The sequence below is a fragment of the Podarcis raffonei genome, chromosome 6 (genome assembly GCF_027172205.1).
Source record: "Podarcis raffonei isolate rPodRaf1 chromosome 6, rPodRaf1.pri, whole genome shotgun sequence".
NCBI lineage: Eukaryota > Metazoa > Chordata > Lepidosauria > Squamata > Lacertidae > Podarcis > Podarcis raffonei.
The window spans coordinates 56,711,065-56,723,240 of NC_070607.1; the positions used below are offsets into that span (position 1 = coordinate 56,711,065).

The 12,176-nt window shown below is 41.3% G+C and overlaps 1 protein-coding gene across 5 annotated transcripts in view; it reads right to left on the reverse strand.

The window, feature by feature from the left end:
• Positions 1–12,176, reverse strand: part of USP49 (ubiquitin specific peptidase 49) — a 43,587-nt gene extending 31,411 nt beyond the window's left edge. For 3 of the 5 annotated variants that reach the window (XM_053393130.1, XM_053393129.1, XM_053393132.1), the window contains exon 1: positions 11,816–12,175. The gene's annotated coding sequence lies outside the window, so the exon portion shown is untranslated. Of the gene's footprint in view, positions 1–11,608; positions 11,679–11,815 lie in introns of those variants that run through there. The other 2 variants (XM_053393131.1, XM_053393134.1) reach the window with 2 other exon arrangements.

The window sequence follows — 12,176 nt, forward strand, 5'->3', positions numbered from 1 at the left end:
ATGGTTCTTTGTAGTGTAGAAGAGACAAGAAGATTTACTCTATAGCAAGGATCAGCAAACTTTTTCAGCAGAGGGCCGGTTCACTGTCCCTCAGACTGCCCCACAAATGACCCAGAGATGCGTTTTAAATAAAAGGACACATTCTACTCATGTAAAAACACGCTGATTCGCGGCCCAGATTTAGAAGGCAATTGGGCCGGATCCAGCCCTTGGGCCTTAGTTTGCCTACCCATGCTCTACAGGATATCCACTTATGACTTCAACTGAACAGGATCCTCTAGAGAGAACACATAGTATTACGTAATCCTGATTTTAAAATGTATGTCAATACAGAAGTTACACACATCCTAAGATGATTAATGAAGCTCATTAATAAAAGCCTAAGGGAAAGCTCTGCCTCAATATTCACATATGTGCTTAACAAAAAAGGAACTCTTCAACTGAACCTGAAATGTGGGAGAGGGCAGGGTGACATACTGGGAGAAGCACTGTCTGAGATATTCACAGACAAACTACTTAACAAAATTGATTATGTTAACATGAATGCAGCTGTTAATATTCACATATTTCAATTTTATTATTGAATATGAAAATAGTTATAATGGACACTAGAACGACAAGCACCTCTGCCAAAAGGGGAGAGTTTAGTTTTGAAATACTTGCATAGATTCTGCCATTGCTACTTTTCAAAATAAAAGTTATGGACACCTACCTAAAAGTAACAGGCTGTTATCTAGCCCTTCAATGCTATACATGGCTCCACACATGCACCTACCATGGCAAGTTTCCCCTCTGCTCTAGTAAGCTTGGTAAGAGGGCAAGGGCTCATCCCCACAGTTCTGCTCGCCTTAAGGCTATTCTAACAGGGTCTGAAGTCTTGGTTCAAGCAAAATGTACCGGTAGGTATGTAAGGAGAATTCCTGGATGCCAAGGTCCAAGTTTGGGGCAAGTACTCTTTGATGAGAGAACACCAGCAGAGATTTAAAATCATGCAAATATAGGCTGTTAGACCTTTAAAATATGCCCTTCCAAGTTCCTTACAAAGTTTTCCTCTTCCCCTAGCATAGAAAACGACCACGTTTGGTAAGCTAAAAATGATTTACAGAGGTACCTCGGTTTACAAACTTAATCTGTTCCAGAAGTCCATTCTTAAACCAAAACCATTCTTAAACCGAGGAGCGCTTTCCCTAATGAGGCCTTCTGCAACTGGTGCCCTTCCACCGTTCAAATTCAGTTCTTAGACCGAGGTAAAGTTGCAAACCGGGACACTACAGAAAATAATATGAAGACACATACACTGCTACCCCTAAGCAGATCTGGGCATGGACAGTAGAGTTGCCACCTTTTTTAACTGACCCTGTGCCTTAGCAGCAGCCTAGCACACAAAACTTAAATAGGAAAAGCTTTTGCTGTTGCCTTATCTCTATCACCTGATTATTTTCCACTTATCAGATGGCTTTTAAAATTACAAAAGCAGAGCTACTAAAATGGTTGGCAACCAAGAGAGATATGCAGTACTGAAAAACTGATGCAATATGCAGAAAACACTCAACATGGAAATCAGATACAATGAAAAGAAACTTCTTTTAGCATAAATGGGTGATCTGTGAAGAACCCAACTTTTTATTAAGCAACAGAAGCAACTTCAGATTTAGAATACATATCAACTTTATTGCATAGGAATTTACTATATAAAGATGCAGTTCTCTAAAAGAAAAGAAAAAACATACATGAAACTGGCCAAGCAACACAATGTGTTTTTTGGGAAATTGCACACTTTGCCTGAATACAGAAATGCTATCAGCATTAAAATCCTTTAATTAGATTTATAGAGCAAATGTATGTCTGGTCGTGGAGCAGTGAGGCAGAACGGAGTGGCAAGGTGTATGAAACTCTGCTGAGCACAGCGGCAGGTTTTAAAGGAGGAGAAAGTTGGTGTGTTTTTTTGTTATTCTAGCTCCAGGCTGGGCCGCCTAGAAAATTGTTTTATACAGACAGGGTCTCGAGTTGCTGTCTGCAATTATGCCAGAACATTCTGCAATAACTGGACTTTCCAGGTCAAGCACAAACGATGCCCCACATTGAGTGCATTGCAGCAATCCAGTCTTGAAGTCACCAATACCTACACTACTTTGGTCAATGTCCTCTGGCCTAGGAACAGTTATAGCTGGCCAAAGCTGCTTCTAGCTATTGAGACTACCAGGGCTTAAAGTGGGCTCTGTCGTTCATTTGCTGCAGCAAGGGCATTCCCACCTGCCCTTCAGCTGTTGGGCAATAGGAGCCTGCCTTCTTCAAGAAGGGAAACCACTTCTTCTTCCTCCCAGTGGTGCTCTTTGAGGCAGCTCCTTTTAACTTTCAAAATCAGAAACTGAAAGGAGCAGCATGGAGCAACTTGCAAAGGGCTCATTTTAGCTGTTCCCTCTTGGGAAAAGGCATGCACAGCCAAATAAAGCAACCCCTTTTGGAAGAAGCTGTCTTTCGGAAAGATTGGCTGTGCATAGGACTTCTCCTGTGGGCAGCTGATACTCCCAAAAGGCACCTGGCTGCCCCTGTTCTGAACAGGAGATAGGGAGTACACAAAAACAGTTGCTTTTGCAAAAGGCTTTCAGGCAGCGCTGCCACCACTACCACCATACTCTTATTTGCGCCTCCAGAGGCTCAAACAGGTGCACATGAACTGTCTTGAAAGCCCTCTGCAAACAGCAAAACTGGATGTTCTGGGACTTCAAAGCACAGCATCACCTGATGTCATAGTGTAAGGGCAGCCTTACACACCTGCTAAATTTGGCCTATCTGGGGTTGAAGAGGTAATGATATGTTATCTCATCAGAAAAGTTTCCATACCCCACAACAGACTCACTGAGATTAATGGGCATGACTTAGGTTCCTTAATTTCAATGGGTCAACTCCAAGTAGGACTAGTATTGAATACAACCCAAAGTGATTAAACCACAACAATGAAACTGTTCAGCCTTCATAGCAATGCTAACATTGCCAGGTGTGAGATTAAACAATGGAGTTCTGTATCAGACTACAAAGAACCAATATTTTTTTTCCAGCTTGCCAGCGGCTATCTAAAAACACAGTTTTTGATCTTTAAAAGTTGGGTAGAAGTATCATTCAGAACATATAGATATAATAAACACTGAAGTAGAATTCAACTTTCTCAGTTAACCCTAACCTTTTTAATCCTGTTCTTAAAAGCTACCAATTTCAAGCATGTTTTGTATATAGCATTTTGCGACAGTTTCATAACAGTATTTTTTTAAAAGTTTATTTTAGCACCTCACCCTGCAACTACAAGACCATGGGGTGGGACTTGGAGTAAGGGAGAGAAGCACATTAACAGCCTGCTAATCAAGGACAAGTGTTTGGAGTCCTGAACTGTTAATTTTGTTGTGTGCCAACAGCTCAGCTGCAAATTGATATGGGTTGTCTACTTTTTTCTTCCTTTTCCATCAGAAAGTGTGACAAAACCTGCTAAAAAACAGGTTAGACCTCTTTACTAAAATTATCTAAGCTTGGCAATGAAATATAGTTTTAGTACTGTATACCTCTTTCAACAGTAAGGGACTACATTGATTGACTCTCAAAAAGAAGGTAGTTTGTACAAAAGTAGTGGTCTTCAAATACACTTTTTGGAAACAAAATTCATGCAATCGAAAGTTTCAGATATGTTAATCCCATATGTAATATTTATAAATTGAGTTAAAATTTAGAACCTTTATACTGTTGTTCACTAAATAAGCAGGCATGTCAGATTATGAGAGCAGTTATTATCTATCCAAGATTTTAGAACATTCTGTGTGGTTTGAAATACTAGCTACCAGAGAACACAGAACATGTTAAGTTTTTACCCATTCACAAAGCAAAAATTACAACAGTTATCTTAACACTTCATGATCACATTTCAGAAAGAATAGAGGAGGCTAGACTTAATTTAAACTGTGATGCACAATTCTCTAGCAGTCAAAGCTTTTCCTGCCCAAAGAGTGTGCAAAAGTGAAAGGAAGCAGCAAAATCTGATTCCATAAAAACCTAATTACATTGTCCACAGAATACTTATACAATGAAACCATTAAATGTGATACTATGGGAAGTGGGGGGGGGGAATCATTCCTATATGTAAAACCATACAATCAGTATGAATTATTAAAATAGAGACTTAGATTAATTCAGCAAGTAGCAAAAGCTGTCACTGAACAGTACAATTTTAACTGAAATTATGTGAAACAACAGCTACACCACTGCAATGATCAATGAAGTCAAATATTTCAAGATAATGGCACAGTTTTAGAGCATGTTTCCATCTGTGATGTTCCTAGTCTTCTGCATTCTTTGGCAGAAACAATCATAGTAACTGCATACACTTAAGCAACTTCTGATTGCTACTCTTGTTTGTTTGCAATGCAGGCAGAAGCATATTGGGTATGCACAGTATGGCTGCAGGCTGAGAACTAGATGCAACTTGGAGTGTAGCTATTGCCAGCTCAACCTCTGCAGCAGCAATAATACCATTGCACTATGTTTGCTGAATAAGATCAACCACTTCTAAGAGAATTACGATCTTAACACAGAAGTCCTTATGGTACATGATTAAAGATATTTTGAAAACTGTATCTGCATCTACATTTTAAAATCAGGCAAGAAAAAAAGGCCCATTTAGGCTATCCTGGCCAATTTATTTATTTTAAACCACTCTTAAAATATCATGCCTCTAACATAGCAAGCAAAAATAGCTTACAGTTAAGGATCTTTGTTCACATAACCACCTGGGTATATTGTAGCAGCCTGAAAGTCTTGTGTGGCCTCCCCCGCCTCGCCCCAAATTCTTGGTCAGAAACTTGTCTCTAACTACCAAAACAAGGTTTGGCTTTCAGCACATTATGGGTTTCATACTTTCTCTAGTACTTGAGTGTGCATGCACAGCCTTTAGAAGAGCTGACAATGTGCCTAGATTATTGTATGAAGAGGTGTTCAGTGAACACCTAATTAAAAAGAAAACGCAGTAAAACCCTGGTAGGGTCAAGAAGGAAATGCAAAAGAAATTTCAAATGATCAAATGAAGGATTTGGTATGTAAATAGATCCCATTTTTCTACCACAGGACCCTCAAAGCAGCTACATCAGTTGCAAATGCCATTCAAGCCAAGCCCCAGTGAGCCTTGCTAGCGGGATACTAGGTCACATAAAGCATAAGACAATTCCTTCTACCAATTATTAAAAACATCCAGCTAATGCTTCAAAAAAGTTAGGCAACCTGTCAAAAGTATGTTTATCAACCTCCAGAAACCTGGGCAACAGACAACCTAACAGTGTAGTACATGATCATTTACTACATATTTGCTAAACATTTCACAAATAGCATTAGTTGAAGCCCATGAAACATTGGAAGGAACACTTTCACTGAGAATGGGCTGCTGGGCTCTGCCTCCTCCAGGCCTCTATGCCTTTTTTCTCTCTTTTTGGTCAGGCATCAACTTCTGCTTACTATCTGGATATATACACGGCCTACAACGGTACTCTTGCCAAGAACCTGCATTGTCAAGTTGGCGCTTGGTCAGTGATTAGTGAAATTTCTTTTCCTTCTGTGTCAGCTGCTTTAAAAAAATTGCATGTGCATGTGCAGTACACAGTCCGTTTTACTCTCACTGCATCCAGCTTCACTCTTGCCACAAAATTATATATTGAACCATCTCAATTCTACTTCCTCACCTGGAACTCTTCAGATTTGCACATCGAACATTGTACATTGTACAGCACATCGAAAACTCACATACACTCATTTCCCAGTCAAACGAAGGTTAGAGAAGTTAATGCTATAATTGAGATTTTTGGAACTCTTCTAAATTTGTGGCTAATTCATCCACAGCTAGCTACTAAGAAATATGGGTGTCTCCACAGTCCTCTTTGCCTTTCCAATATCCATTTCCATCCAAAGAACATAATTCTTTCTGTGCCTTTCTCCATGTGAAATAGCTTCCACCAGAATATTGTGTTATCATAGCAACTGAATCCACAATGGGGTGGGGGTAGGGAGGATTCCACCCACTGACCTTTTAGTAAAATTTCCTCAGTCCCCACTTCCCTAAGCATATTGCCTGCTCTCATCATCGTTCTCTTAGTCCCCCTGCTTCCAACATTTCTTTTCTATGCCTTCTGCTTTCTGCTGTTTTCACTGCCCCCCTTTGTCCCCAAATCCATTATATTTAGGACCTGGTACTTCCTTTCAACCTTTCCGTCTCCACTACTCTCCATGTCTATCCAGTTCTCCTCCAGGCTACTGTAACATCACAGCGGTTCAGCCAGTAGCTATGGAAGCTTGTAGACCGACAGGCAACAGACAGTCAAAGTTTACAGTTAAGTTAAAGTGAAATGAAGTGTACCACCAGAAAATAGCAAGGGGGAGGTTGACAGTTCTTTATCTCTCCTCCACTGCAGCTTCGTATTTAGAGGTTGGAATTGTAATACTGCACAGGTAGCTCCTACATTAAATGTGTACTGGAAATCCATCCTATACAGTGGTACCTCAGTTTAAGAACAGCCCTGTTTATGAACTATTTGGTTTGCAAACTCCGCAAAACCAGAAGTAGTGTCCCGGTTTGTGAACTTTACCTTGGTCTAAGAACAGAAGCCGAACGGTGGAAGGGCACCGGCGGAGGGAGGCCTCATTAGGAAAAGTGTGCCTCAGTTTAAGAATGGTTTCTGTTTAAGAACGGACTTCCGGAATGGATTAAGTTTGTAAACCGAGGTACCACTGTATTAAGTGGTGGTTAACAACATGGATTTACTATGTGGAGGAACAACAGTCAGGTTGGGGAATGGAAAGGGCATCTACTTGCTCAGTGAGTGTGCCAGTCCTGGCTCCCTATCATTGTTATTTATTATTATTTTGTGGTTATGTACTCTGAGCTTTCAAACCATCCAAGGTTCCCCAAGACTTGGGCTTAAAATGATGCTGCAATCATGATTCTTATATAGCATCTGATTGCTAGTAAGGACTGGGAAAAGATGGACAGATAGAAGTGAAATCCAAGTAAGAAATCTAACTACTGATTGGCAAGGCCCCTACCCCATTCAAGAAGTCCCAGGGCACAACCATTATTGATAGTCTTTGTCCTCCCTTAGTAACTCATGTGTGGGGTTCTTTTGGTGCTGCTAAATATTTAGGTTCCTGTGACAGCCTTGAAAACTTTTCACAAATCATACTCATAGGCACAAAACTGAAATGCTTTGTCTCCAGTTTAGAGCTAGTAACTATTAACATATAACCACACAAGGTTATTGAAGTGATTTAATTAAGTGTATGATGAATCATTATTATGAAAGGCTATTCAGAAGTTACAGCTGTAATGGAATATGACAGCCTTCGTCTTGATGTGGAAGAGTCATTAGACACATGCTGCATCAACATGATGTTATAGGGGGGAAACTGCTCCTTTTCTCTTATGGGGTACCCAAGAGCCCGCAGAGTGTCCTCATGTAGGTACTGCTTATAACAATGTGAAGAACAATGATGGCTGCCTGTTGTTTTCACAGCACAGTTCAAGATGCTGGTTTTCTTGCAAGAGGCTTTCAACAGCTGGGCTCCTCAACATTCTTCCCCAACCTGGGTACGCTCAAATGTCTTGGAGTACAACTCCCATCAACCCTAGTCAGCAGAGCTCTGCTGGCTGAAGCTAATAAATGTTGTAGTCCAAAACATCTTGAAGATACCAGGTTAGCAAATTTTGCCTTAATATCTAAAATATAGGAACTATATCTAAAATTTAATGATATGATCCTTTGATAATGTCAATTTTTATATAGACAGAAGGCAACACAATACATGTACATGTACTTGCAGGACTAAACTAGATGAGATGTGATATCTGTACTCACATCCCCTGCCATTGCCTTTTTTATTAAAAGCAACTGGAGGGGGGTGCTGGCAGCATTTGATAAGGGCCACAGCATTGAAGGAGGTTTTAACCCCTCATACTGTTTTTGCAAACTCAAATTGTCACACACACAAAGCTGCTACTGCCCCACTGGGAAAAACACACCTGTATGTTCTCCCCAGTGGGCAAACAGCACCTTTTGGTTGGGGATATAATTAAATCCATGAAAATGGCATTTTTGGGAAGAATTAAAATCTCCCTATGACTGTTTAAGGAGAAGAAGTGGAGAGATCTTCCACATCTTGTCTATCATGGGCTTTTTGTGCTGTTAATCCAGCTCTAGAAAACATGCATTTTATAGAAATTTCCCAGTGCCCAAACCTGGTTATTAAGGGAGCAAGGAAATATACTAAACCAGCTTTTAATCATGAAGATAGGGCTTAAATAATCCTAGAGGCCTAGTCACATGGGCACCTAAAACTGGCAATATTAATTCAGTTCTAGATAGCAGGCTGTTTTCTGGAGGTTTTAATATATTTAAAATAGAAGCCAAAAAGCATGAAAGAAACATTTAGTCTAATTGGTTTAATCTAAATTCAGTCTTCTCCACATCCCTTCCCAACAAGAGCACATGTGCAGATGTTGAAGCATTTTCTTCAGTTTTCTAACAATAATACCAGCTATCAAAAGATGACAGAACACCCTTGGGGAAACTCAGGAGTACATTGCAAATGCAGCTCTGCTTGCTTCTTCCCATCAACAGCATCCAGTTCCTTCTGTTTGTTAGGCTATATTAGGTTTTTCTTCTAAAATATTATGGGGTACAACTGCTCAACAACTGTTTGGATGATATATAGTCAGACAGTTATTTTATTTAAGTTATTTTAAAATTAATAGGACTGTCAAATTATTGGGGGGGAGGGCGCCTCTGTGCTGCCAGATATTACTTCCTGCCAATTCCTTCTTACATGTCCCTGATAACACTAAAACCCAGATTCTTTTGTTTTCACTTCTTTTCCTTGAGTGCTTAACTTCCTCTATCAGCCAACCTCTTATCTGCTCTTCAATTGTTTTTTTTTATGTCACAGACATTTAGCCAATGAAAAACAGTTGGAGATTTATTTTTTTTGAAAAATTACAAAACTTTTTTTAAAGTCCATATTCTATGTTTTAATTTGACTCCTTTATATCTGTATAAGGTTGTATGGAGGTTTACATAAGAAAAATTTTAGATTTTAAATGAGTTGATATGAGGTAAGGGATAGAACTAAACTTAAATTTGATTAAGTTGAAATTATATTAAAACGTATTTGCTGTCATTGCCTTTTAAAAGACTATCTAAAAATGAACCTATGTAAAATCATGATGTTTGATATCCCTTATTTTTCTATATATTTTGAATAGATACAAACATAACATGAAATCCTGATTTATTTATTTTTTTACAGATTAGTAAAGGGGCAAGGAAGAAACATGTACCATTAAAAACATGGTGCATTCATATTCTGCACTTTATTTAGAAATAAAACATTTTCCTGCCTATATCCTACAAATGTTTCAGTTCTAAATAAACTGGAGAAAATAGATTTCAAACAGGAATTAAAAATTTTGTTGACAAATATTACTAATTTGGTGTGTGTGTTTAAATTTTCCAGTATTTTAGCATGAAATTAAAACTTGCTTTATTGGGGGAGGGATAAAACTTGTTTCTTCACAATAAAATTGGGCTTAACACAACCAAAGAAAAACAAAAGGCTTCTCAAAAGCCTTAGGAACATTGAAAGGAACTGGAGATGCCTGACTTGACATCTCTTATTTTTTTGACATCATTTAACAAACCACCTAGTTTAAAGTTAATGCTTAGCCCCACCCCTTTTTCCACTAACAATGGGGGGGGGGGTAGAAAAATGGAAAACTTTGATGAAGTAAACAAAAAGTCTTACTTCCTTCTCTCAAAGATCAAAGAACCAACACATTCTGAAATAGCAAGAAAGTCAGGCTTAACATTGCAATCTTTAAGTATGCATGAAACACACAGCTCCTCACTAGCTGCTTTCCCCCTACAAGATCATGCTCATCTGGCAAAAAAACTAGTTAATGTAACATAAAACAGACGTTTAACATTCTTTCACATGTGCTGATGCGTTCAATAAAAATGCTTTTTAAAGCATGTAAAACCTTCCTTTAACTTTAATGTGATAATATATACAATTTATTTATAAAAGGGGAGAGAACAGCACTACATGAAAATCATTATCTTCAGAATCCCATTCTTTTTGCATACAAGGGCAGCATAACAGCACTGACTTCAATAGCATAGTTGCTGTGTGACAAACAGCGTTTGCAAATGAGTTATTACGAAAGCTGGAAGCATCCTGTAAGGCTAAGTGTTCTCATTTGCATTAACTCCAGGGACACCCAAGTTCCATCATATGGTTCCATCCTTGGAACAACTTCTTCAGCACTGCTACACATATAATCAAACCAACAACAGAATTGAGTTCAAAAGTACTTTAGTACAATGCTTTCTCTCAAACCGATTTCATACTAATGTTCTTAACTTGGAGCAGAGGGAAGGAAACGCTGTGGGATTAAGTGATAATAGATCAATGCGAGTCAGAGCACAATGCTCTGAAAAAAGAAGTTAGAAACATCACACTTGAAGTGAACCACCTAAGCATCTTCCAGCAAACAAAGAACTGCACGCAGCTTAGCAATACCAACCTGCACCACCCTGCTTGCCCATCGTTATTTCAGCTCTCTTCCACGCTGACTGTGCTAGCACCCGCAACAATGTAATATTCCTCACTACAATCCTTGTTCCAAGTCTGGCATCCTCAGACTCAAACTTCTAACTCTCTTGCTGCTGCTTTCTAGCCATTAAGGGCCCTATTCCTTTCACAAGCATTAAGATGGGGAGCTTCTTGTCTTAGATCTCAGCAGCTATACCATACACACCAGCCCTTAATTTCCTCTCTCTTTTAAGGGTCCCTACAACTTAATTTCTAAATTGTTCCTGACTCAGTCCTCCCAGCCCTCAGGTTTCTTTTCGCTTTTGTTTCTCTGCCTGAGCCTTCAGGTTCCCCCTGTCCAACAAGGGCTTGATATACCCCTGGCGCTCAGATTGTACAAGAATCCTGTGTCTCTCCAACCGAGGTAGTCTGGCTTGAGCATTTAAAAAACCAGTTAGTTGGCTGCTGCCTTTGCCTGTTCAGCCACAGGCGGCAAATCCTGTCATAGCCGCTCTCCTCCCCCCCCCCAGTTGGTGAGGTTGGTGCCCTTTTCTGCCCTCACGCAGGGCAAGCTCCCTGGACCTCTTTCCCCAAGAGGAGGTCCATGCCCGCCTCCCCTTCGGTGCGCGCAACCTCCCATCTGGCGGGGGGGGGGGAATTCCTCCTCCAGCCCCTCTCCTGCTTAGGGGTCAAGACCTCTTCCCCTCCGTCGGCCTGGCCAGGCGGGGAGGCAAAATTCCCTCCAAACAGGAAGGAGGGGCTTAAAGCAGCACAACCCCCACCCCCAATATGGAATTTGAGCCCCAAAGGGGTGGAGCCCCCTCAAACCTCCCACCCCAAATCGGGGGTCAAGCCCCCCCTCTACCCTCAGCCTCCCTGGGCCGCACATGAAGCACCCCTCTCCACCCCAGCTGTGGGTCTTTCACTTCCCCCACATTTAGGGTTTGAGCCCCCAAGGGGGTAAAGCCCCCTCCCCCCCTCCGGCCCCTTTATTTACCGCCATCATCAGCACGCGCGAGCTGTCACCAAGCGCGAGACACCCCAACCGGTACCTGACACGCCCCCCCCGGCCGCCATTGGCCGCCGAGCTCGCCCCGCCCCGCGCTGCCGTTGGCTGAACCGCCCGCCAGACACGATTTCCTTCCCACCCCCGGCTTGGGCCGCCCTACGACGAGTCGCCATTCAGCGAGCACGTTTACGCTACCTGCGCAAGGGGGCTCCCGAGAGTTTTCTTGGACGGTTCTTTTTCTTCTCGGCGTCATCTACGTAACACGAAAGAGCGGGAACCCTCTCACTGATTTACGCTAGTGACGCGTCAGATTGTGTGGGGTGGTTGTTGTTGTTGTTGTTTTTAGTTTTCCCGAGAATCCGAAGATTCTTCGGAACAGTTCGTCCCTAACGGCGTGGCAGCCAAAGCAGACGCGTTTGCCGTCTCTTGTTCCCCCGAACTGCTAGTTTACGGCACTTGCGGAAGCTAACCAAATCCTATAAAAACCAGAAGCGGAGTCTCGGAAGGAGGGTCCGGGGAATACGTTAGCTCCGCCCCCGGAGCTGTGACATCCGTG